The sequence below is a fragment of the Alligator mississippiensis genome, chromosome 8 (assembly GCF_030867095.1).
Source record: "Alligator mississippiensis isolate rAllMis1 chromosome 8, rAllMis1, whole genome shotgun sequence".
Lineage (NCBI taxonomy): Eukaryota > Metazoa > Chordata > Crocodylia > Alligatoridae > Alligator > Alligator mississippiensis.
In genome coordinates, this window is record NC_081831.1 from 82,743,161 (window position 1) to 82,767,047 (window position 23,887).

At 49.8% G+C, this 23,887-nt stretch overlaps 1 protein-coding gene across 1 annotated transcript in view; it reads right to left on the reverse strand.

The window, feature by feature from the left end:
- Nucleotides 1-23,597, reverse strand: part of HTR2C (5-hydroxytryptamine receptor 2C) — a 370,182-nt gene extending 346,585 nt beyond the window's left edge. Inside the window, exon 1 of the mRNA XM_059732933.1 lies at nt 22,932-23,597. The gene's annotated coding sequence lies outside the window, so the exon portion shown is untranslated. The remainder of the gene's footprint in view (nt 1-22,931) is intronic.
- Nucleotides 23,598-23,887: the final 290 nt, after the last annotated feature.

The window sequence follows — 23,887 nt, forward strand, 5'->3', positions numbered from 1 at the left end:
CGTCGCACTCTTGTTTATAGGGATAACCTAATGGATGCCATTAAAATTCAGGACCTGGCAACTTATCCCCAGGCTCTTCCCACTGGTCAGCCTAAACCTGTGGTCCGCGGACCCCTGAGGATCCACAGACTGCGTCTAAGGGCTCTGCAAAAGATGACTATGATCAATCAAAAGTCTCTGAATACCCACACTTACCATTCAAAGGGGTCTGCACCTCCAATCCAAATATTTTTGGGCTCCACAAATGAAAAAAGGTTAAAAACCACTGGCCTAAAACATGCACTGCTAAATGCTGATCAGCTGAAGCACTGCAGTAAGGCACTGAAAATCCCACGCACTGGATCCAAGATGCTGCAGCTGCAAGGCGAGTGACTCTGAATATTAGAGGTTTCTAAACTTGCAGAAATATTATAGTGTAAATAAAGCTGTGTGCATGCCAGAATGGGAAACCTTGGGTAACTACTGAAAATGCTGTGCCTTCTATTTTTAAGTGTGCAAAATTTATTATGGTTGTTTAAGTGAGATCCTCAGTGAACAGGAGCCAAATATACACTTTGCAGCATCTAAATTTTCAGAGCTATTTTAAAGGCACAAAGGGATTAGAGGCATTTCTCATAAACTAGATGTAGATTGTGATTAACTTGATTCTGTAAAGTCTGCTCAGTTATCGAGAAGCTGCAAGACTTACTGCTTCCTAAAATATTTATATACACCTTTTTATTATTTTTAGCAATATGTATCTTCATACTGAGCCATATCTTAAAGAAAACTGACTGGTCTTAAAGAAAACTGTACCCAAAGGAAATAACTGCCCCCTCTCAGACAGAATGAGTCCCAAAATCTCAGTGCAGAGGATGTGCCCTGTGAGTTACTGGTCTAGAAAATGGGGAATAATTTCATTGATCTAATCGATAGTGGAGCCTTTTTACTATATTAATGCTTCTGGGATGCCACTGAATATGAATTGTGCATTCAACTTCCTAGAGCTTTGGAGAGGCCTTTATTTCACTAGAAACAAGTAAATAGGGTTCCTCCTCGGAGCGGCACAGCTCGGACAGGAGCAGTCCCCAAGAACAGGACTGCAGAGATCAAGGGACCAGAGGTTTTAGGTGGTGCTCCGTGTCGAAGGCGACAGGGCCTGTGAATCGCCCTGCCTGGAGAGCTGCATACAAGAACCTAAACCGTCCCCGCACGTCACCTCCGCCACGAAGTGGAAGAGATGAGGGGAAAGGAGGGGAGAGGAGTAGGGAGTACAAAGATAGTGCAAAGGAGGGGACAAAAGCAAGCAGCCTCAAGCACAGCACAGCTACCTTTTAGCATGGAGATAAAAGGATTCAAAAGCTCCTGTCGCTGCGATGCATCTTCTGTCTAGTGATCAGATCTGACAGCAACTGAAATGGTTTACTTTGGCACGCGCCTGGGAGATGCAGCCTGTAGACAGAGATTCAGCCTCCTTGTTGGGATTGTAAATTCTCTCGTTCTTAATTGATTGAATGCTCTGGCAGGAAAAATGGAGGGAGAGATATGAGGAGAGACCACAAATCAACTGCTGAATTTTTCTTCATTACTAGCCCGGAATTGCCCGGAACGAACTGACGGCGATCCTCGTTGCTAGAGACTCGGCGCCCGGTTTCACTCGCACGCTTCCCAAAGCTGTGAAAAGGTCACAGTGAAGAGAAAATATAACTGCAGACACAGAAGTGTCAAAAACCAATGTTTCTTCTTAATGTCATACAGAAAGGATAAAGCTAATTAGAAAAAGACTTTATAAGTGAGAAAATATTGATTTGTTTTGTGTAACATTTTAATGCACGGTGTGAAACTATCACAGAAAAATGGGATCAATATAAACCCAATAACATTTGGGAGTTTCTATTTATGTAATAACATAAAATAGTCCAAATATTAAATTGTATTCACTTCGACTACAGTGACATTTTGAAATGCAAGAAAAATATATCAAGACTTGATAAAAAGGTGTCTTTAAAAACTGACATTTTAAAGCCCCAAATATATGCTCTATAAATCAGATCATTTCTATGCAACAACCCTACATCTCAAAGAACACTTTTCCATCAAAATATCTGAGTTTTAACTCATTTCTCAGTCCTACCATTTCCCCACGTATTTGCTGCAGAGACTGACCTCTGATCTAACTTTCAGGCACTTGGAACGGACACACGACACATTTACAAGCAAAGAAAATATAAAAGCGATTTCTCTAATGTACCAGTGTCTTGTCTTCCAGGAACCACCACTGTGTCAGAAAACGAGGTCTGTTCAGCTGGACGGACAACCAACAGCAAAACATATTTTTACCAGCATAAGTGAGTGGCGCTTGCAAAAATGCATTTGTCTTGGTGTTTTTCCATCCTGTGGAATAATGGAAGAGCTCCCCATCAAATTAATGTATTGCACTATTTCAACTCCCCAGTGTAAATGGAGTGATTTTTTTCCAGGCAGTTTTTCATTGAGATCTCATCTATTCATCTTAAGCAAGTCAGAAAAATAATACACATTTCCATACAGTAACATTTGGTTTGGTCATAAATAAAGTTCTGTCTTAAGCTATGGACTGGGAAGTCAATGAGGTTTTTTAATTAGCAAAGAAGTAACAAGGCGTGTTGAATTTGAGCCATCGTGTCACATCATCCGGAGAGACTCGGAAGGCGCAGCACGGCTGCGATGGAAAGCAAAGGACCACAAATCAGCATCCACATCTGTTGTAACCTGCCTTGCCCTTGGACCAACACGGCTACAGCCAGCAGCCTCTTGTCACAGTGACACTTCAGACCACTATAAAAGAGGAAGAGAAGAGAGGAGAAGGTATTTCCAGTTTACTTCGGGCACTTGACAGCTCTGCATCTCTTCCTCGTTTCCCCGTGTGGCAAGTTCCCTCTGCTTTGGTGCATCTTTCACAGAGCAAGAGAGGGAAGGCAAATGTGTGGGGAAAAACAGAGATGTAAGATCGTAACGCCTCCAAAACTGGCTGGGGTCTTGGTGTGGGATCTGAAATTGTTTTTTCAAGACCTGAACACAACTAGATTTCAAACTGGCAGCCTCCCTTCGAGAAGAAAAGAAAGGACAAAGAAATATTGTTTCAGGACAGGAGATTTCGCAGCACGACAAAACGTGTCCATACATATTCAACCACATACGCCATTAAGTTAGTTATCGTCTGCCAGTGAGGACGGCCACCAAGACATGAGACTTCAGGCCTACAGCACAAGCCGTGCCAAACACAGACGCGGGTAAACCACTCACCAGTGCTACTGGGCACGTCTGCACGTGCATTAATGCACCTTAGATACTGCGCATTTAGTTTAGTGCTTGCTCAATAAAGTACTAACTAAATGTGCAGTAATTAGAGTCACTGAGCAGTAGCACCAGCGCAGTTATTCTGTGATGCTTACTGCACGTCAGCCTAATAACACCGTGCAGTAGGCTATTAGCACGGTTTTTGACCGCCACGCTACTGCTCAGTGTTATTAGGCTAATGCGCAGTAAGCATCTCGTGTAGACGCGCCCTCTGAGTATCAGATGAGCTGCACCTTAAAAATCTAGCCATGTCTTCTGCATGGCTGGGGTTCCCGACCCACAGGGCCATTCAAAGAGGACATTAAGGCCAACATACCTAAAATGCAGCCCAAACTACAAGGAGATCGTATACAAATGTCAGAATCCTCATTATTACCATAAGTATGATTACATGCCAAGTAACAGCTTTAAAATGGAAAGGGTTAGGGTGTTACAGCCACGTCCCAGTGCTCTGCAAGGTTCATTGGGACGCAAGAATAAAAACGCGAAGGGCAGGAGACCAGCACAGCACTGGAGACGTTAATTATGCAGCACCTGAGAAGATGGAAAGGCTGGAGAGGAAGGGGAATTCACACGCAGTGTTTCTATGCTCTGAACAGTTTGGTTTTTCCAATCCAACCCTTACAGTTCTTGTCGGATGTTGGTTCTCAAAAGCCGACTGTAAAGAAAAGGCCGAGAGGAAAGGCACTTTTAAGACATCTTCAGTCTGCGTGTTCATAGCTGTCCCTTTAAAATACACACATTACAGCGTTGATCCCATCAGTGCTTTTCTGAGCAGGTTTGGCCTTCAGATCACACCCACCCTGAACACTCAACGCCATTACGGAGATTTATGGAGCTCTAGAAATCACACTGTTCCTTCAGAAGCCAGAAGGGTCTGGTTTCAAGGACTTTCTATACATATCTCTGGCATCCATCTGATAAAAACCATTCCAAGCAGACTGTTACAGTACTGCATCCAGATGCCATAAAGCAACATTTGCTATTGGAACGGGCTGGGAAGGAGAGAGATGAGATTTGTTCTGCATCAATTATCCTCTCTTTCCTCTATTTTCATAGTCATAACTTGTTTACTTGAATATTCTTTCATATAATGCCCACAGTCATTCCCTGACATCTGAGTAAATTGCTATAAAATATTAGGCCAACAGAACAATTGCAATGCAGAGATCATAGGAAGGTATTATTGAATGTTTCTTCTCCATGCATTTTTAATGCTCTGAAAGGAGAAAGAACAAGTAAGTAATGTAAAAAGGCCAAAAGGATACACAACGAACAGCACGGGGGTGGCGTAGCAAGAGGGACTAGGAGTAGGAGGCCGTGCTGAAGAGGAAGGCTTGGATTTGCTCGCCAGCGTCTGGGGCTGGCTACAGGAGGAGAACAGGACAGGGCATGGAGCCAAAGCTGGGGGAAAAGAGAGCTGGGAAAGGGCCAGGGTGAAGGGGACAGGAGCAAAAGGCATTGTGGTGGGGGAGCAGGGAGGAGAGACCATCCACGGGAAAACATGTCCCTCCAGAGCCAAGTCTCGCTGGTCCTTTGCTTCCAGCCTACCCGTGACACTGGCCCAGCCTCCTCCACTGCTGGTCCACAAAGCAGACACAACCTAGGAGTGGCATTGGGGCACTCTCGTAACTCAAGTGGCAGGTTTCTACGTGTGGCTTTCCAGGTGTGGTCCTGCAGATGACCCACGTCGGTGCCAATGCAGTGCCAATGTCGGGAGAGGTGAGAGTGCATATTTTGTTCGACCCTCATCATTCAGCGTGCAGCTCTGCGCCTTCTTTGCTGAACTCTATTCAAACCCTCCTCCGAAGACCGAGGTTTTCACTCCCTCCTGGTCTGTCCGTGGCACCCTCCTTAGAGCATCCGACTGCTTCACAACCAGCCGTGAATTTATCTTTCCGGCACCCCTATGAGATGAGGAGTCCCTCATTTACAAATAAAGCAAAACCGTACATTAATTTGGGGTGATTGGTCTGGTTTGCTGACTACTGAGCATCTATCATTTGAAGCACAGCTCCCAGTAACTTCAGGTGCAGCTGTGGGTGCTTAGCCCCAGCACCCCAAGTCAGGCAGTAGAAAACGAGGACCATGCAATTAGTGGGTTTAAAGCAACTGTCCCAGCATCACACAAAATCTCTGCATCACAGGTCTGGACAGGATCCCATTCCCCAGGGCAGCAACCCCGCTACACTACTTTACCGTCTGCCGGCCCGTGGCAACCCCCTGCCTCCTTCTCCAACGTACCCCACGTGGGAGCTGTAGACAAGAGTCTCCTTCATCCCACAGCCCCGATACAGTCTCCAAGCAAATCCATCCTGTGCCCCGAGTGGGGCAGGGATGTCCCGGGAGGATTACGGGATGATCCCGTCACTGAGGGCGGCACCTAACACTGATGAGCAAGAGGAAGTGCCGCCATCCCTGCCTTTCCGATCCCCGCCGCGGCAGAGGGATGACCCAACTTGCCCAAGGTCACCTTGCAAGTCCAGCTGAGCTGGGAACTGAAGTCTGAGCTCGGCGTCACCTCCCCAAACCACCCTGCGCCTTCTCTCTACCGTGCCAAGGCAAGCCCAGTGCCACAGGTGTGCGTATGTCAAAGGCAACCCAGGCAGGATCTGCAAGGCATTACAGACCCCTTCCCCCCACTATTTTATGCTTTTCCTGAGAGGTCCCCAAGTCAACCCCAGCAAACCAGCCAGAAGTAATCCTATCACAATGGCACCTGCTAGAATAATAATGCCATTATTTTAAGTCCCTATAGTGCATCTGTAATGCAGCTCTTCATAAGAGGCTGGAGGAGCACTAGTATGCCTTGCTTTACTGAAGTCTCTTACAGATGCCAGGCTCCAAGCTCATAAACACACAAACGTGTAACCCAAATCAGAGCGAGACGGTCAGCAAGAAAGCCTCGGGCGCTCTCTGACCCAGGGGTGCCGAGCTGCCTGTGGGCACGGCACACCGGTACGGTACAAGAAGCCATCTACGAGCACCAGGGTTTCTGCACCGATACAGCACGACTGCATTAAACCCTGATTTTTTGAAGGCAATGGAGTAAAAACTCTGCAAAGACATAAATTCACTGCGACACATTTCACCGCTTCAGCTGTATGAGAGGAGCGATGATACAAGGCTTGACACCGAGGGCACCGTTTTCCGAAGGTGCTTTTTATCTTGCTAATGCTCTACTCCAGTGCCTACGGTAAGAGCAATAGCACACGCTGCTTCTCTATTAGGGATGTTGCAGGTCGGGTCATTTAATAACAGTGGGTATTTATTTTCATCAGGGTAAGTGATAGGTCACCAGGAATATAAAGTAAAAATCAGAAGATGCAATTAGCAGTAGTTTTTGAAGGAAGAGGTGCCCTCCCCACCCCGGCCCTCGGATCATGTTAGGAAAAAGAGGTGCAGGTGTCAGTGCCTGGCTAGCAGCCTGGGGCAGCCCCGGGAACCAGCGATCCCCCCCGGCACGCCCCACGGTCGGTGACTGAAGGCCCGTCATTAACTCGGAAACGTGGGCACTTGAGTCAAGGGCGAAAGAAGAGATCAAGCAGATGGAAATACTGAATCACTAAGAGAGACAGGGAGGTCTGCCTTTCCACACCGTTAAAATTTCATCAAAAATCCTATCGGTTTTAAGATGTTCTATTTTCTATAAATGTTTTTAATCAAATGTTTGATCAAAAGTTACCGTTATAATTATTAAAACATTCTGTTTTCCCCAAACCCAGTTTTCAGTATGAAAATGATTTGGAAAACTGTATTCATGAACACTTCAAATCAATGCCGAATGCTGGTGCAAATCCCCGTCTAAGTGTTCAGTATTTGAGGTCTGTAGGGTTTCTTCTGCCTACAGCAACTGTGCCGGCTGGAAAAGCCTCATTACTGTAATAGTTTGCTATGATTGCGTGTTTATTCACTTCAAACCAAGAAAATAACTAGGATTAAGCCTAACCTATACTTTCTCACTATCACATGTCAGAGTGAAAAAGAAAAAAGAATTTGCTTATGAAAGGAGATACTTAGAATCGGCAGAAAAATCAGCTCCGTCTTTCAGGACTTTTTTTTCTAACCCTAAAAGAAAGGAGCAGGAACAGTGCGTGCCCCATCCGCCAGCCACGCGCCCCACGGCAGGCAGAGCCTCCCTTGCCGGATCCCCACGACGTGCAGGGCACAGGGCTGGCTGTGCAATCGCTCCGGGACCAAGCGTATTTACTTCTTGCTTTGTTCAATACCCGTTGGATGGTCCTGCAAGATGCGTTTAAGATGAGCAGGACCATACACGTGGCGGAGCATCAGATACCGCACAGCAGCTGCCTGCACACTGCAATTCCCGACTATCCTCCCATCTCCCCCATCATCCGTGAGTCCTCGCTCGCCCCCACCATCCTCAGGGACCCCTCCTCCGTCCCCGCTGGGTCTTCGGGATTCAGCCCAGCGCCCTCACCCTACAGCCCCGTGCCCGCTCCTGCTCCCCTCGTCCTCATAGCCCTCCAAACCACCCCGTGCCCCGCTCGCCCCCTCGCCTACCAGACCCCCATCTCTTCCAGGCTCCACAGAGGCATCCTCCCACCTTCTGCAGCCAGACTTGGCAAAGGTTGAGCTTCTCCCATCACCGGTGACGATGCCGTTAACCTCCTGTCACTCGCACGCTCAGCTCGGGGCTGACTTCGGGCTCCTCCGCTTCCTCCTCAACTCACACTCTGCACCCTGCCAAGCACACCGCTCCTCTTCACACTTCTAAAATCTGCTGTTTCCTCCACATCCCTCACGTTGCCAGGCTTTTACACGCCCAAAAGCCTCCTCCAAGCAGTCATAAAAATGTCTAAGTCCTGCTAACATCTCTTTCCATCAAACCAACTCTGACAAGATTTGCAAAATTAGACTAATCACCCTTGATTCAGTCCATCTTTCTCAATGGCCCTACCTCTAATTAGCTATGCCTGGGAATGCTGCTACCAAAGGGGAAGGTGCAGCGACTGTGTTAAATACCGGGTCAGGAATAAAGGTTGTAGCTGTGTTGGTCTAAAAAGCAAAAGCAGTCAGTGCGCTAGAGGCAATATCTTTAATTAGACCAGTTAGGTAGTTGCAAAAAAAAAATGCTTAACTTGACTTGTAATACGGAGTCAAACACTACGAACAGCAGTCCCAGGAACGGCAAGACATGCCAGAGCTCAGCGAGGCAGCAGTAGCACGTAAAGCAGCCGTTGCAGGAAGCCGGCCCAACACCACAATGCCAGTCCAGCCTTGCAGGCTTACAGTCACTTAACACTGCGCTAACGCACAACATGCGCAGTGTAAATGTGTCGTCGTGGCTGGAAGCTCCTGCTGCTCTGGGGGATGCTGCTCCTCACATCCCCCACGGGACAAGCTACTCTAGCAGCAACTTCTCTCAAAATGGGGGAAGCTTTCCAAGTGCTGCCTCGACAGCCTGACTGAAAGGGGCTGGACTGACAGTCCCAGAAAACCAAGTCGTGCTGAGCCGCAGAATAGGCACAACACGGGCAACGGCAGTGCAAATTTGCTCCCGCTGTCTCGTCAAGGTGCCTAACCCTGAATTTAGGAAGCTGCCATGAATGCACACAGTGGCTTGGTCTCCCTGCCAGGTTGACCCTTGTCATTTCTGCCTTGGTTGCCAGCAGGTTGTGCCTGTTTGGATCATTGTATGATGTACACGTATGTCTACTGCAACACGGAGAGGGAGTCACTAAACACGACCCCAGTGCAACGCCCCACCGGCACCAGACCAAATCTAACAGCTTCTTGTCGCTGCTGGGGTGGTACACGTCCGAGCATCTGATCCAGAAGTGAGTAAAAAGACTACCAAAGTCTCTGCTTCAAGAACCAGAGATGAGTCTGTATTGAAACAATTAGATGCAAGAACCTTAAGAGCAATCGTCTGCCATTAATAAGCAGCAGTATCGATACGACCTACGCTCTACGGCAGCCACAGGACGCGACGTCCTAAACCAGAACCTCACTGGCATGGAGAAGGTTTGTTCTTGGTCTGAAAATATTGCAGGTTTCTTATATATCATACTGGAAACACTGGAAACTGAAAGAAGTTGTGATACTTGATGACGTTTTAAACTTATCATGGCAGTGCCGGTAGTTTATCAGCAGCCCTTTTAGGTCAACTCATCATTGCAAAGAAAGATGTTTTTCATGAATTTTTAATGACCTTAATAAAAACTTTACATTGAGGCCATAAAAACATTAAGCTTCTAAATTAACAACCTACAGGAAAATTTGTAGCGCAGAAAATTAGTAGTGGTTCGCCTAAAACACACACACGAATGCCTCTTTCAAAACTTCCAACACTCTCGCTTTCAGTTCATCTTCATTCTTCGCACCTGGCACTTCAGGCCTTTGTACTTTACTTTGCGCCCAGACTCTTCAGGAATATGAATTTAGTCAGGATGCTTACGTCATAGCCGGGAGAGCTGGAAGGCTACACTATTTTAGTCAAATGAAAATCAGCTTATATGAGACGAGTGTCGTGCCAACACTGCCATCCAGGCAGGAATGCTGGAACGGGAAGAAAGGCGATGAGTGAAAGGTAGCAGCTCCAGCTACGAGTTGGTTGAGGGCAGCTGTGAGAATTTAGAGAGCAAAGAAAACAAAAAAGAAAGTGAACGAATGAGGAAATGGCTAGAATGAGAAACAACGCTGTTAGAGGAGACTTAAGAAAGACGGCTGTCAAAAAAGGGGTCTGGACAGGTTACCGTTCATGGCACATGCCAGAGAGCAAGGAATGAGAGAGACAGAGACAGACTACGACAGGGATTAACGCACAACTAAGAGATTTAAAGACAAAGTGATCCATGAAACAAGGTCAAGACAGAAAGCCTGTTCGTTTCCATCATTACTGCTGAGCTGACAGACAGAAACCCCCCAAAATCCCAAGTGAAGCGGGCTGCCAGAACCACATAGGCAAGAAGGAGAAGGGACAGATGTGTTGATGGACTTCAGCAGTCATTTCCCGACATCCCTATTTACTGGAAGACTGTCATCCTCGCATGGAAGGACTATCGACAACAACCGTCATGAATTATTCATTTTAGGTAGATGATACTAACCATCAGACTGGTTTAAATGTTAAGACATACCTGTATATAATACTGTGCTTAAACAGTAAAATCACCAGTACAGAAACTGAAGCATACCCTTGGATGTTTCAAAACATATACATTATCATCTTAAAGAAAGTATCATACCATATTAGGGAAAATATTGCCAACATGTAAATGAAAAAGAAGCATGATTCCTCGAAGGACATCTTCAGCAAAATTTTATTCTTGATAAGAACAATATCCCCAAATAAAAGCATTGCTAGGAGAATATGCCACTATAGTCTTTAATTTGATAATTCAGCAGTTTCTCTTGCACCTCCTTATCATCCACAAGACTGTTAATATAGATCTTTTTCCAAGTACTGAACAACGAACATAAAACGACGGCCCTGAACTTGGATGCAATTTCTGAACTGTTGTAAAGTGATGAGTCCGTAAAGTTTTAGATGTGCCAATAGATATTTTGACAGTCCAAAGATAATGATTAGTCATAAATCTCATAGACGCATATTGCAAGGTTAAAGTGACACAGGCTCTTTCAATTCATCGTTTTTGTTCATTTTATTAGAGTGATTGTGTGTGTGTCTGCATGTGTACACACAAGTGCATATACACTTGTGGGGTGGGGGGTGGGGAGAGAGAGAGAAAAAACTGGAGGTTTGTGAAGAATGTAATTATTTGGCCAATAACTGTCCCCCCCTCCTCCCCCCACCAAAAAAGAGGAGAAAATATGTTAGAAGGGTGCATTTTAAATGCTTTCTCTACCAAAGCTAGGAGAGGCGCTCCAAACTCAGGTACTGCATAGCACAGGAGCATCACCTGCATTTTTCCAGTCTGCAGCTCCTTGCTCTTGTCCACGTCGTGATGCTGGAGCGGCAGCATTTCAAAGAAGAGGAGGGAACTCCAGTGCAGAGAGGAGGCCGCCACCTCAGCTGCCTTCGCGCCCGGAGGACTTGGCTGAGTTCGCTCAGGTAGAGCGGAGGTCAGAGAAAACCAAAGCAGAGGAGCAGCAGCAGGAGGAGGAGGTGGCTCTCCTCTCTCACCGCGTGCACGCCGCCGTAACTCGACTGACGCCAGCCGAGCGGCTGCCAACGTGCATGCTCAAGAGGAAAGAGAATCAGGCGCTGGATGTGGGAAGATGCTTCCATTATGCTAGCTTGCAGGCACAGCTTGTGTTGCTATTAATTAAAACAATTAGAAAACTACAGAGTCTGGCTAATACTTTAATTGCTACAGAATAAACAAAAGAAAACACTCATAAAGTGCAGTCCAGAAAAAAAAATGAGAAAGAAATTATTTGGCTGTGGACCGATGTATTCAGTCTGCCCCTCTACAGCCGTCCCCCTGTCTCGGGCCACCGGCCCACGTGCACAGGACGCTGGACTAGGAGCTTCTGCTCTCCACGGCCCAGGGCACGGGACAAGCAGGTACGCACTGAGATGAAAAGGGGGTAAATGCAAAGCCAACCGACAGAAATACGTCTTCACCAAGCAAAAGGAGGTGATGAAATAAAGGCACGGGATGCTTTTGAGGCTAAGGATATAACAAGACGGAGACAGATCTCCCAGGCGTGACTCCAGTCCCCTACATCTGCACGTAATCATTAGTCCAAAGGGTCTGTGAGAAGATCTGCTGGGGGGCATTCTCTCAAAAAATAATATCTGAAATAGCCATAGGAAGAGAGTGGCCAAGACAAGGGTGCCACCAATGCCTGGCCACGGAAGAGGACCGGGCCCACGCAACAGGCAAGGCAACACAGCCCGCCCAGGAGTCCTTGCTCGTCTGACCTCCGGGAAATCGCCTCCTGACAGCAGATCTGTGAACGTGCAAGCGAGACGCCGGCCAGGCTCTCAGGACGAGGAAAGGCACCAGTTCCCCCAGGCCAGTCTCCCACCTCTAGCCACAGCCAATGCTCAATGTTTCAGAAGGAAGTGGAGGGGGAGAAAAAAAAGGGAACAACTTAGAAGCCAAAGAGGATGTGTGGAGAAGGGGAAACGGGGGAAAGAAATGCTGTCCTGGCCTCAGCAGAAGCCCTGAAGCCTGGGATTGCCAGACACAGCCCACACATGCAAGCAGGTCATGGAGAAACCTCCTCATAGAGAAACCAGGCACTAGAGGCCACATGTGACATGCCCCAAGAATACCCATCCTATCACGCTACCACCGCCAGAAACGCAAGGGCTCGGTCTTGACAGAATCTGGGCTCCTTCCCCCGCTACTTTGCTGAGCCCGCCGGTCCAGAACGGCGCTCCTCTAATGGCTAAAAACCTCTGCTTTCCAGTCTACGTGTGTTTGTGACAAATTGGTAGGCTCTCAATCTTGGACCAATACTTTCATTTCATTTAAATGGCTCTTCTCCTTCCCTGACCTTCACCCGCAAATGCATTTCTAAAGAGTTACTATATCACCTTTCAACCTCCCCTTTGCTAAGCCAAAGAAGCCAACGTCTATGAGACTCCTCTCTGTTTCCTTGGTCACCCTAGTCGCCTTCTCTGCACTTGTTCCAATTTACATTCATCCGTTTTAAGGCCTTACCAACGCCTTGTGCAATGGCATTAATACTTCCCTGTCTTCAAGAGACGTAGCTACATAGCTGTACTTTTCATTAATAAATATGCAAAACTTGAGAGTTTTATTTGGCTGAACATCAGCGAGCAAAAAGACAAGGAAAGTTAAACATCTTTCCAGAACTGCTACCCCAGAACGCAGGAACGGCGCTTCCCGTAAAAGGCCGATGGCAGGAGTCTGAATAAAATACACATCCGCCTGACAAGTTTGCAAGCATTTACCTAACAAGCGAAGGCAAGGTCACGCTTAATCATAAGGGTGCATTAAGGAACGAAGTGTAAAGAAGTGACTAACAGATGGCACAGGCTCGGCGCACGACAGCGGTGTGTACAGACATCACAACCTGCGCTGCCGGTTCAGCTGTCAAGCAGGCCTAGTGCTCTGCCCCATGCTGCTCCGGCAGGGACCGTTCCCCTAGACGTCCACTTTTTCTTCTCTTCGCATGCCTCCCTTTCTGTGCTGCCTGTGACACGCGTGGCAATGGTCAGTGCCATCACTGCCATCGTGCGGTCTGTGGGGGTGAGTATGTGCCGGTCTGTCTCCATCCCTCGTGTAGCGTCTGCTACTCCGGTCATGAACTGTCCGAGATGCAGACTGTCTTTCCGTTCTGTGTCCGTCCAGCACCCAGCACACTCGCCTAAAGCCGGCGCTCTTAGGTGCTAATGCTAATTCAATAGACAACAGGACTCCAATCACCTACAACTGATTAACCACCCGTTAACCCTTTCTAGACAGCTTGTAATTGTACTCTTAGTAGAAAGCATGACAGGAGGAAGCAGTCTGACCTGCCACCAAACACCCTCAGCTCTCTGCATGTACCCCTCCTTTAACAGGAGCATTTCAGCTGCTCCTAGGAGCCCACCTCTGCCGGCGAGCTACTCATAGTCACAGACAGCGAGGGTGGAAGGGAGCTCAGGAGTCACATCTAGTGCAACCCCCTGTTCACACCAGGACCAGCCCCAACTGCATCATCCCAGCCAAGGCTTTGCCTACCTGGGTCTTCAACACCTCCAAGGATGGAGACTGCACCACCTCTCTGGGGAGCCTGTTGCAGCGCTTCACCACCCTCCTAGGGAGAAACTTTTTCCTAATATCCAACCTCAACTTCCCTTGCTGCAGCTTGCGCCCATTGCTCCTTGTCCTGCCATCTGCCCCCACTGAGACCAGCCCAGCTCCATCCTCTTTGCAACCCCGCGCAGGGAGGTGAAGGCTGCTATTCAATCCTCCTCAGTCTTCTCGTCCCCAGACTCAATCAGCCCATTTCCCTCGGCCTCTCCTCACCAGTCCTGTCCCCCAGCCCCACAACCATTTGCATTGCCCTCCACGGGACTCTCTCCAGTGTGTCCACATCCTTTCTGTAGCAGGGGGCACAAAACTGGACACAGGACTCCAGATGTGTCCTCCCCGGTGCTGAATCAAGGGGAAGAATCACTGCCCTCCATCTGCTGGCAACGCTCCTACCGATGCAGCCCAGGATGCCAGTCGCCTTCTTGGCACAAGGGCACACTGCTGGGTCCTGTCCATCTTCTTGTCCCCTGTCCCCCCAGGTCCTTGTCTGCAGAGCTGCTGCCCAGCCCGTCACCCCCAGCCTGCATTGGCGCAGGGGATCGCTCCCTCCTCAGTGCAAGGCTTTGCACTTGCTCTTGTTGAACCTCATAGGATTTCTTCAGCCCAGTCCTCCAATGTGTCGAGGTCTCTCTGAGTCCTAGCCCTGCCCTCCAACGCATCTACTCCTCCCCCCAGCTTGGCGTCATCTGCAAACTTGCTGAGGGTGCAAACTTACCCCCACAGCCATGCAGGGGAGTGATGCTACCGGCCAACTGACCAGACGGGCTGGTGGGTCAATGTGCTGTCAAAGGCACAGCCGTCCAGACCGTGCCAGGTCAGTGGGAGTGTGGCACCTAAATATCTTTGAGGATCCAGACCAAATCTAACCTGCGGTGGCCTGTCTGTCGAGAGGCAGCAGACCCTGGGAGGCCTGGCACATCGGCTTCCTGTGGGAGGATGCCAACGGTATTCTCGGTGCCACCTCTTCATGCTCGTACGCACCGGTCACAGCAGGCAGGGATCCTTGCCACAGCTCCAGTGCCCAGGTCACAGGGAATATTTTTGCCTTGGAAATGATTATTGTGATCAGGGCCAACAAAAAATGCCCGTGCTGCTTGCTACAGGACCTGCACAAATTGTCACAGAGCGTGCACGGGACCGTTTGCCCACAAAAGACACCACGCGCCGACTCCCACCTTCTTGTCCTAGTAATTGCTGGGATTACCTGTCACTCTCCAAGATACAGCTGTTTCAGAGAGAAATACAGATTTCTGGTTTTCCCTAACACAAACATATAGCTCCTGTGGCACGAATCACGACAGCCGCAGTAGTAAAACCACTCAGAGGTTCATTTTATTTCAGATGCTACGTGAATAAGGTTCTTTGCTACAAGCAGGTCTACTCCATAAGTGTGCTCTGAAATTCAGCCATAAAGTACATTTATGTCTCATGACACATTTATTGTTTCACCAATTTTCCACCCTTTCCCCTTTTGCCCTTTAAGTCTGCTCTGCAGCAATCAGACTACAAACAACGCATACAAGCAGGAACTACTTGAGAAGTTCAAGTTTGTGGAGGAAAATTAAGATTAAAACCAGAAAGACGGGTAAAGTAGGCCTGTATTGGGAAAGTCTGTACATTTATACATGATCTCGAAGTACAAATAGCAAAACTATATAGTAACGTTCCCCGAGGACACCGTCGGGGCACTTAACAGTATTTCCTGCTGAGGGTTTCAGAGACAGGACGGCACTGCGTGGAGTTGACACAGGGGCAGGATGCTCACGGCAGATGCTAACACCATTTCCACTTCCACAGCCTCTTCAGCAAAGAGATTAAAAAATAAAGGACACAAAATATGTCAATGCTGGTGGTGCAGAAACTTTTTTTGAGCAATGTTTTAATATTTTATTCTGATTTAATAAATTATTTGTCTGTTCGTATAAGCTGCCCTGAGCCTTTTTGGCATCTGAAAGATAATAAATAAATATATAAACTGCTCTCGTGAAGAGAAACGGCAGGACTGCTGCAACAAAATGTGATTTTCCTCATAAAAACTGCTTCTATTCTACGCTGTCTGTGGCTCTGGTGCTTTGAGGTCCTTAAGGATAAAAGAACTAAGGAAATATCAGCTATTCATCGCTGAACCCTTTAAAGAAACAAAGAGCTCTCTCACTGCTAAGCATTCATTTAAAAATATATATACAGCAGAGTAACAACCAATTGTTCGTTCCCCGCGGAAAGACCGGCTCAGCCAGCTGTCAGGAGGGGATCAGCGCGGCAGACAGCAGAGCAGCACGCTCCGCCGCAAACCCGGCAAAGGGCTGGCAGCCACCTACGCCCCAGACTCCAAGACCTCCCTCAACACAATCTTTATTTCATTCCCCATCCAATCTTCCTCCCATTTGATCCTGCACACTCAGGCAGGACTATTTCCACACCAATTTCGAACTTCAGACACTGTGGAGATATCTGTGAACAAGTTATTGCAGGGTTTCTGTTCCTGGCAGCATGCCCTGCATTCACAATGGGGAACGCGCAAGCGGCTCGTGGGACTTTTGTCCAAACTTAAAAATATACATATTCACCGCGGGCAGAGACCAAGCACGGGACATTCGCGTCACAGACGAGCTGGGGCTTCTACGTCGTGTGCTTAAAGGCCCGGGAGTGCACGGCCACCTCCTTTTCCATCCCCGGGAGCTGTCGGTTAGGGCTCGGTGACTGCAGCAACCGGTTACCAGCCGGTCATCCCACGCCCGCTCCCTCCTCAGTTTGACGCCTGCCCTGCAAGGTGCCACTTTTCTTCATTCAATTTACAAAAATGCTGTAAATTAAACAAGACGCAAGAGCGAATGGCCAGTTGAGAGCCCTGCGGGACAGTCTCTCGGCACGCTGGTGATCAGCCGCGTGACCAGCAAGGAGGCCTGTCCCTTTGGATGCGAGTCCCCCCACCCTCCCTCGTGAGCCCTTTCACGATGGCAGATCAATAGGTCAAGGCTGTCAGAGGTGCACAAAAGTCTGCATCTGCTTCTCTCTTTGGTGTCCTAAGTCTCTTGTGGGACGGCAGACGCAAGGCGAGTTGCCGGTGAGGTTTAACACATCGCAGCTCCAAGTGGAAACTCCCCGAACTTCACGCATCTCCGAGGCAGAGCCCTTCCTGCACCATACCGCTGGCAAGGGGAATGCAGAAACGAACACTGTCACGTACCCCAGGGTTTCACAGGCCTCTTGAAGGCAGGTCTAGGGCGCCTTTAAAACATGGAAGTGTTTTGCTTCAAGGGGAGTCTGGGTGTACCAGACAGTGAAGCCTCCTTTGCAGAGAGGACAAGTGCGAGGGTCTCCTTGTGCAAAGGGAAGGTCGCAGGCACCAGGTGCAGGATGGGGAGAGGAGGGGAGGAGAGGGGAGGGAGAGAGCGGCGGTTTAACGCACTTTCCAGCTTCTGCATTGAAGCGGATCAAAACCCATCCTCCAGCCTGCCTGGTCCCTGCTTCCCAGCACACGGTGCGTGGTCTCAGCATGCCGAGAGAGCCGCCTCGCTGTAACACACTGAAGGGTCCCACCCCGTGTACGTGGGGATCTTCCTTTGAAAAAATCCTGCTTTTCAGCAGACGCGCTGGACGGAGCCAAGCAGCTAGGACACCTTTGCTGCCTGACAAACACAAGGGGCTAAGCAGACCATATAAAACTCTGCTTCTCGTGTGAAAGCTCCTTTCCGCCCAGGGGGGCACCCCGTACTCTTGGACGCATCCACAGCCTGTCACCCATATACCCACGTCTTGCAAAAGCCACCAAGGGCCGCTGAGAGATCCCCCAAAGCAGCCTGCAAAGATGTCCTCGTGCTGTGCAAGGACAGCGAGTGAGCGTAATAATAAAGGTCATCCCGCCTGCCCGCTGCACGGAGAACCGCCCGCTTTGCTCGTGAATGCCACGGTGTTTACCTAATAACATGCACGAGAACGTCTTTAATCGCAGGTTTTGAATGGCAACCTGATTTCCCAGAGTGCGCCACTCCTAGCGCCCTCAGCTCCGCCGTCCCGAACCATTACTAGGAGTGCTCTCGGCATCGCACACCTGAAACCAGCACCCGCGTCCCCCCGTCCCCAAACACGGCGCCTGGCATCTGGCACTGCGCCTGCTTTGCAGCCTGCCCGCGGAGCCGTTGTGACAGCTTCGTCCCTTCTTGCCACTACCCCCGATAACAGAAGTAAACGTTTGCATCCGGGGCTTCCCAGCCAGATGCCAGCATCATCCTCCCCATCCCACGCGGCGCGGACTAACAACTTCTTTCAAACAACAAACCTCCCCAAAAAGGCAACTGGTAGCGCCGTGCTAGATCAATGACACACCGTTAGTGCAATACATCATCAGCCGCACAGCAGGCAGGAATAGGTGCTCAGGAAATGCCCTTTGCAGTAACTAGAAGCACACACAAAATCCATGAACTTTTTGTTGTATGGATTGGTTTCATTGTCCAAAGGATAAGAGGCTGTCAGAATGAATTTTAAAAATACAGACGGATGCGTGCAGCGTGAAGCCGTACCATCACACCTAAGAATTGAATGCTGGGTCACGGTTTTGTGGCAGAAGGAGTCTCAAACAACGGGAAGTGAAGGGGAAAGGGAAACCAAGAGACAGGTATGAAACACATGAAAGAGGACACGGAGCAGAACGGGGCAGACAGAGGAGATCCAGGCCAAGCCAAGGATCTGCCATCACCCAAAACAATGTCAGTCCAGGGAGCGACGTGCTGCGCCAGCCTGACAACCAACCCCCCTCTCCCCTTCCAGGCTGACCCGTCAGACAGCTCATGGCCACTGGGGTGTCTCTTTCTCCAGCTAGTTTATGTTTGCTGATGGAGAGACTGTCGTGGGGCCGTTGTTTGTAAAAAAAGTACTACACGCTGCCCTCTGAAAGCCTGGAACCATTTTAAGACAGACACCCAAAAAGAAGGCGTCCAAAACCACTGGTCGGGTCAGAAAATCTTGACTCCTATGCCATTGGGTGGTGCAGAGCTCCTCTGTACAACACTGCTGAGCAGTCGAAAGGATCAATGGGCATCCCAAACACCCCTCTCGCAGGTGTTTCACTGGAAGGGAGGAGGGCTGTGGTGCTGTGATGCTCGGAAACGTACAGGAGGCGAGGGCTTCGTCGGGACATCTTTGACGGGACCGGCTGCGGAGCGGGGCAGGCGTTTGACAAGCTCTCGGGCACAGGCCCCCTTCTTCAGGTCTCCGAGAGGAAGGGAGGCAATCTGGCTCTACACAGCAAAGGCAAAATGCAGCAGATAACCACCACTCAACAGTCACTAGCGGCATCTTTTGCGGTGGCTGATGCAGCAGGGGGGCTGCAAAATATAAGAGCTTTATTGGCTAAAATGGACTGTATCAACTGCCAATAGTACTGCCAATAGTAAAATAGCTCTTGCATTAGCCTGACCTACAGCTGTCCTTATTACCTACAAATAATCCTTTGTAATTGCTCCCTCACACACACACACAGTCTCTCTGTGAATCACAGACGTTTCGAGAACACTGTTATCCCGTCACACAACCAAAAGCCAAACATTTCTGCTCAAGGGTTCCCTGTGTAATCCCTCCAAACTGCGCAGGAGCTCAATTAAATGAGCATCCAGCTCTCGAATTAACTGTGGAAAGTAAAAGCAACAGAAGAAAGGGGTTGTCTGTAGTCCCTCACTTTTCTCCCTCCTTGAGACACAGCCCATCCTGCTCAACAGGTTCACATTATAGTTTTGCAGATTCTGCGTGTACACAATGTCATGAATCCTCTCACGCGAGATCTCCTGGGAAAGATGCTAGTTCACGGCACAGAGTACTGTGTGAGGTACCACATTCAGCTAGCACAAGAGCGAGAGAGAGGCAGAGGCAGAGGAAGGGCAGGGCACCACGGGCCATCACAGGCAGCGCTGCTGGAAACGTCCTTGGCAGACTCGGCAGCGAAGGCAAGGGATGAATGGGCACGGGCTACAGACAGGAAACCTGCCCTGCTGCTGCCACCCCCCCGTCTGTGGATATAGCACCATCAGGCTGCCCAAGTTTGAGGACCTCTTTCCTTGCTCTGGCCAAAGCACCAATATTTGTTAAGTGGTGAGTTAATTTTCATCTAGCAGAAGAAACTACCAGAACAGCTCTGAATGGACGCAGATCCTGGGCTTCACTCAAATAACCATCTGTGCAACAGCCCGGCAGACAAGCTAGCAAACCAAACGCCCTGCTTTTGAAAAGAGAGCACCAAGGTCACCATTCAGCAGCGAGGTGGGTCTCTCCAACCAGGGCACACCAGCCCTCACAGACAGCCTCGTGGAGACAACACAGTGCTTTTGAAGCCTGGGCCTCCCACCTCGCGTTTGCCATTTTGCTGCCGGGAATATGACTGTATTTTGCAAAATGCTCCTTGGCCCAGAGCAGACCTGTAATGACCGCTGTTGGTCCACAGCTGGGGACCTCACATGAGCCTTGCAGATCCGAATGCTCACTTCAGATGCCTCTGGTGTGTCACTGAAGACATGGGAAACCATGAGGTGCTTCGGTGGGCGATATGCATGGAAAGAGATGGTACATGATGAAAAGTGCTGTCAGAGAGAAGGAAGCAATGGGGTTAACAGAACAGGATCTGTTCCAACACAAGGCCTTACAAGCTCACCCAAGCCAGCTCCTGCTCCTCTGAGATACAAGGACAATGAAGTACAAGCGACTTTCTAGCTCCTACCTTTTTAGGCACTGCACATGCTGCACATTCAAAGGACGTAGCAATGACTCTTCCCACCAGGGCAAGACTACAGACAGAAAATGTCCGCATTCTGCATTACTGCAGGTGGGGAAACTCTCCTAGAGGACTGAGCGAGGGGGAAACAGCACGGTGTCAGGGAGATCAGATGAGTGCGCGAGTAGAGGCACGATAGACTTGAGAACGGTCGATACACAGCAGGCATCAGCAGCTCTCGCAAAGAAATTAAATCCCATCATAGTTTGTCAGGATTCCTGCATGGCTGTGCCGCAGGCTGCCTCTTTACACTGGGCTACACAGGTACCGCGGGGCCAGCCCCTACTCCCGCTGAAGTGGATGGCTGCGCCCTCGCGCGCGCAGGTCCCTCAGACCGCGTGCTGGCTAGTCGTGCCGAGTCGGGATCTTACGGCAGCCACCAGCAGCGGAGCTGTACCAAAGAGTGAACAAGAAACAGATGAGCTGAAAGAGCCGAGAAATGTTGAGAAGAGAAGTCACAGACGTAACCAAAACCTTTGCCAAGTTACAGCAATAAGAGGCAGCAAAGAGAAGCCCAAACTTGGCTCCCGACAACCACAGACCACTTTGTGGTTAGTCCTGGACTGCGACGAAGGGTGATGCAAGCAGCTGAAACGCCGACATCTTGGCCCAACAGCTCTCAGCAGTTTTCATTTCTAAAAGCAACAGCGTGCACGGATGCACGCGCTCCAGTGTCCCTGTGTGTCTCGAGTCCAAAGCACCTGCGTGGAGAGAAGACCGAAGTTTCACGGTGCAGCAACTGACCCCCTGGGACACGAAGCTGAATAAAGGCTTGGCAGGGGTGGAGGAGCCTTCGAGAGGCTGGCCACCTTGGCACAGGGAACAGGGAACTGCCGCTGAATCTCCTGTAGATTTGACTTCACAAAATAAAAGCTTCGTGACCTCTTATTCAGCCTTGCTTTGTTGGCCTATAACTTTGCGTTATCACAGCCGCGCTCTCCGGCACCGCATTTCAACCCGCACCCGCCCACCCCAACAAAACCCCAGTAACTTGTTTCTAGGTCTGTTCAAGGGCTGTAGGAGCGGAGCCTGCTCCCAAACACCCGTCCCCAGCCCTCGGTCTCAAATACAACTGTGCTTCCTTTTGAGGAGAAAAGCCAAAGCCTCTTTCTTCTTGGTCCTAATTACTACCTATGCGCTACGCTGCTTTCTTCCACTCTTTGAAATCTGCATGCCTGCTTGCAAGGCTGCATGTACCCAGACGTCTTCTCTCCCATCACAGCTGTAACGCCTCACCAGTACCAGATCAATAGGTATTCAAATAACACGCTAGTCTCACAAAGTGAAAAGTACTAGTGCCTTCTCCTTGCTTATTATTATTATTATTCATTCAACCCAACCATCATGCAGGGGAAAACCTTTCCTCTACCATTTATCAAAGTCACTTTTCACCCAAGCTAACTCGGGTGCCAGAAGCAGGCCGGCGCAGGCCCAGCGGGTTACAGAGCGTCGTGCTGCTGCCACCGGGTAACAGTGGGCACAGGGTGGACGTCCCCGGAAGCCCCGAGCGACGAGCAAATGTGCCATGCACTTTTTTGGAAGAGAAAATAAGACAGATGCTTCTGTCACAACCGCAGGGAAAAGGTAGGCAGTGGCTTTCCCACTAAAGCAGAACTGCTCTGAAATTCAAAGCTGAGAAACCCAACAAAACTCAACCGCTCGCACTCAGCCCAGCAGGGTCTCAAGCGCCTGCGGAGAACACGTCACCCCCAGGCACCTCCACGCCCGCTCCAAAGGCCCCCGCCAGAAGGAGGAAGGCACAGTCCAGGGGGATGCAACACTGCCCAGTGGGGGTCAGAAGGACCCGGCTCCTAAAACGTGGCCACCTCCACTGCTTGCCCCCCGCCCGCCCGACCGCAGCATGTCTTGGGGAGGGTGCCCTGGTGCCAGCACCCACTCGCAGCTCGGCACAGACAGCTGCACCCCGCTGAAAGCTGCCGAAGCCACGGCCCCACAGACCGGATCTGGCCTGCGGACCGTAGGCGGCCGACCCCTGCACTAGCCAGCAATTTCACGGGTGACCTGTTGGGAAGGGGTAAGCAGCTCTTCACATGAGGGTGGAAGCAGAGACACATACACGGACCTTGCTCGCGAGTCTAACGCACACAGCAGCGCGGGAGAAGCAGGTGTAGATGCAAATATGTCCTTACCTCCCAGCCGTGTGTGGTCCTGCTGTTAAACCAGGCCTTCCTCTCGCCCAGCCAGACCTTCCTGCGTGGCCTTGCACGTCGTCTCCTGTGCTCCTTCTGCGAGCCCTTTCACCCCCTGCCGCTTTGTCATCTCTCCGTCCCCTCGTCCTCTTTGGGGACTTCCCCCTTCCCCCTCCCTGCAAGCAGGGATGAGAAAAATGGTTCCCCAGTCCACTGGCCCAGCGCTTTCCACCGGAATAAGGCTTGAACGACTGACCGTTGTTGCAGGTCTCGGGGAGGAAACCTGGAGCCCTCGGCAGCAAGTGGCAGAGTCCACATCCACCCAGAGGACGGACCCTGCGGTAGAGAGACGGCCAGAAATACCGCACAGTGCCAGCTGGCTTCCATGACTTGTCCGCAGACCACCGCTCTGCAGACCCTTCCCTCTCACAGACATGGGTCAGAGCGGCACAGACCTGGAGAGAAAGAGGGAATGGCACAGCCTGGGAGGAGGGACCCGCTTCAGCTTGGCCCTGATGGGAGGCATGAGGACTTCACATGTTTCCTCTTCCTGGACATCATATCGATGCAACTGGCCTGGGGAGATGAGCATTCGTATTGTCCAATACTATCAAGGATCAAAGCTTCTGTTCACTGGAGCTTTTCCTTTTTGTTCAGCCCACGTGATAACCTGTAAGAAGAAAAGAAAAGAAAACCAATGGCAGCTGTGGGGAAGGCATTAAACGACTTGCAGCATAAGAGCTCCAGAAGAAACCAAAACAAAGGTCTTAATAACTTTTTGCAAGGCTTTTAATTTATCTTACCTCCAGCTCTGGCACCCCCAAGCACTAAACGTTCGACCCCCAAGACAGAATAAGCATCTGCCCAGCAACAAACATCTCCCCGCCACGGCCACATGTGCAGGCTAACGAGGCGAGGCCCCAGTAAGCCGCAATGCTAATCATATCCTGATCACC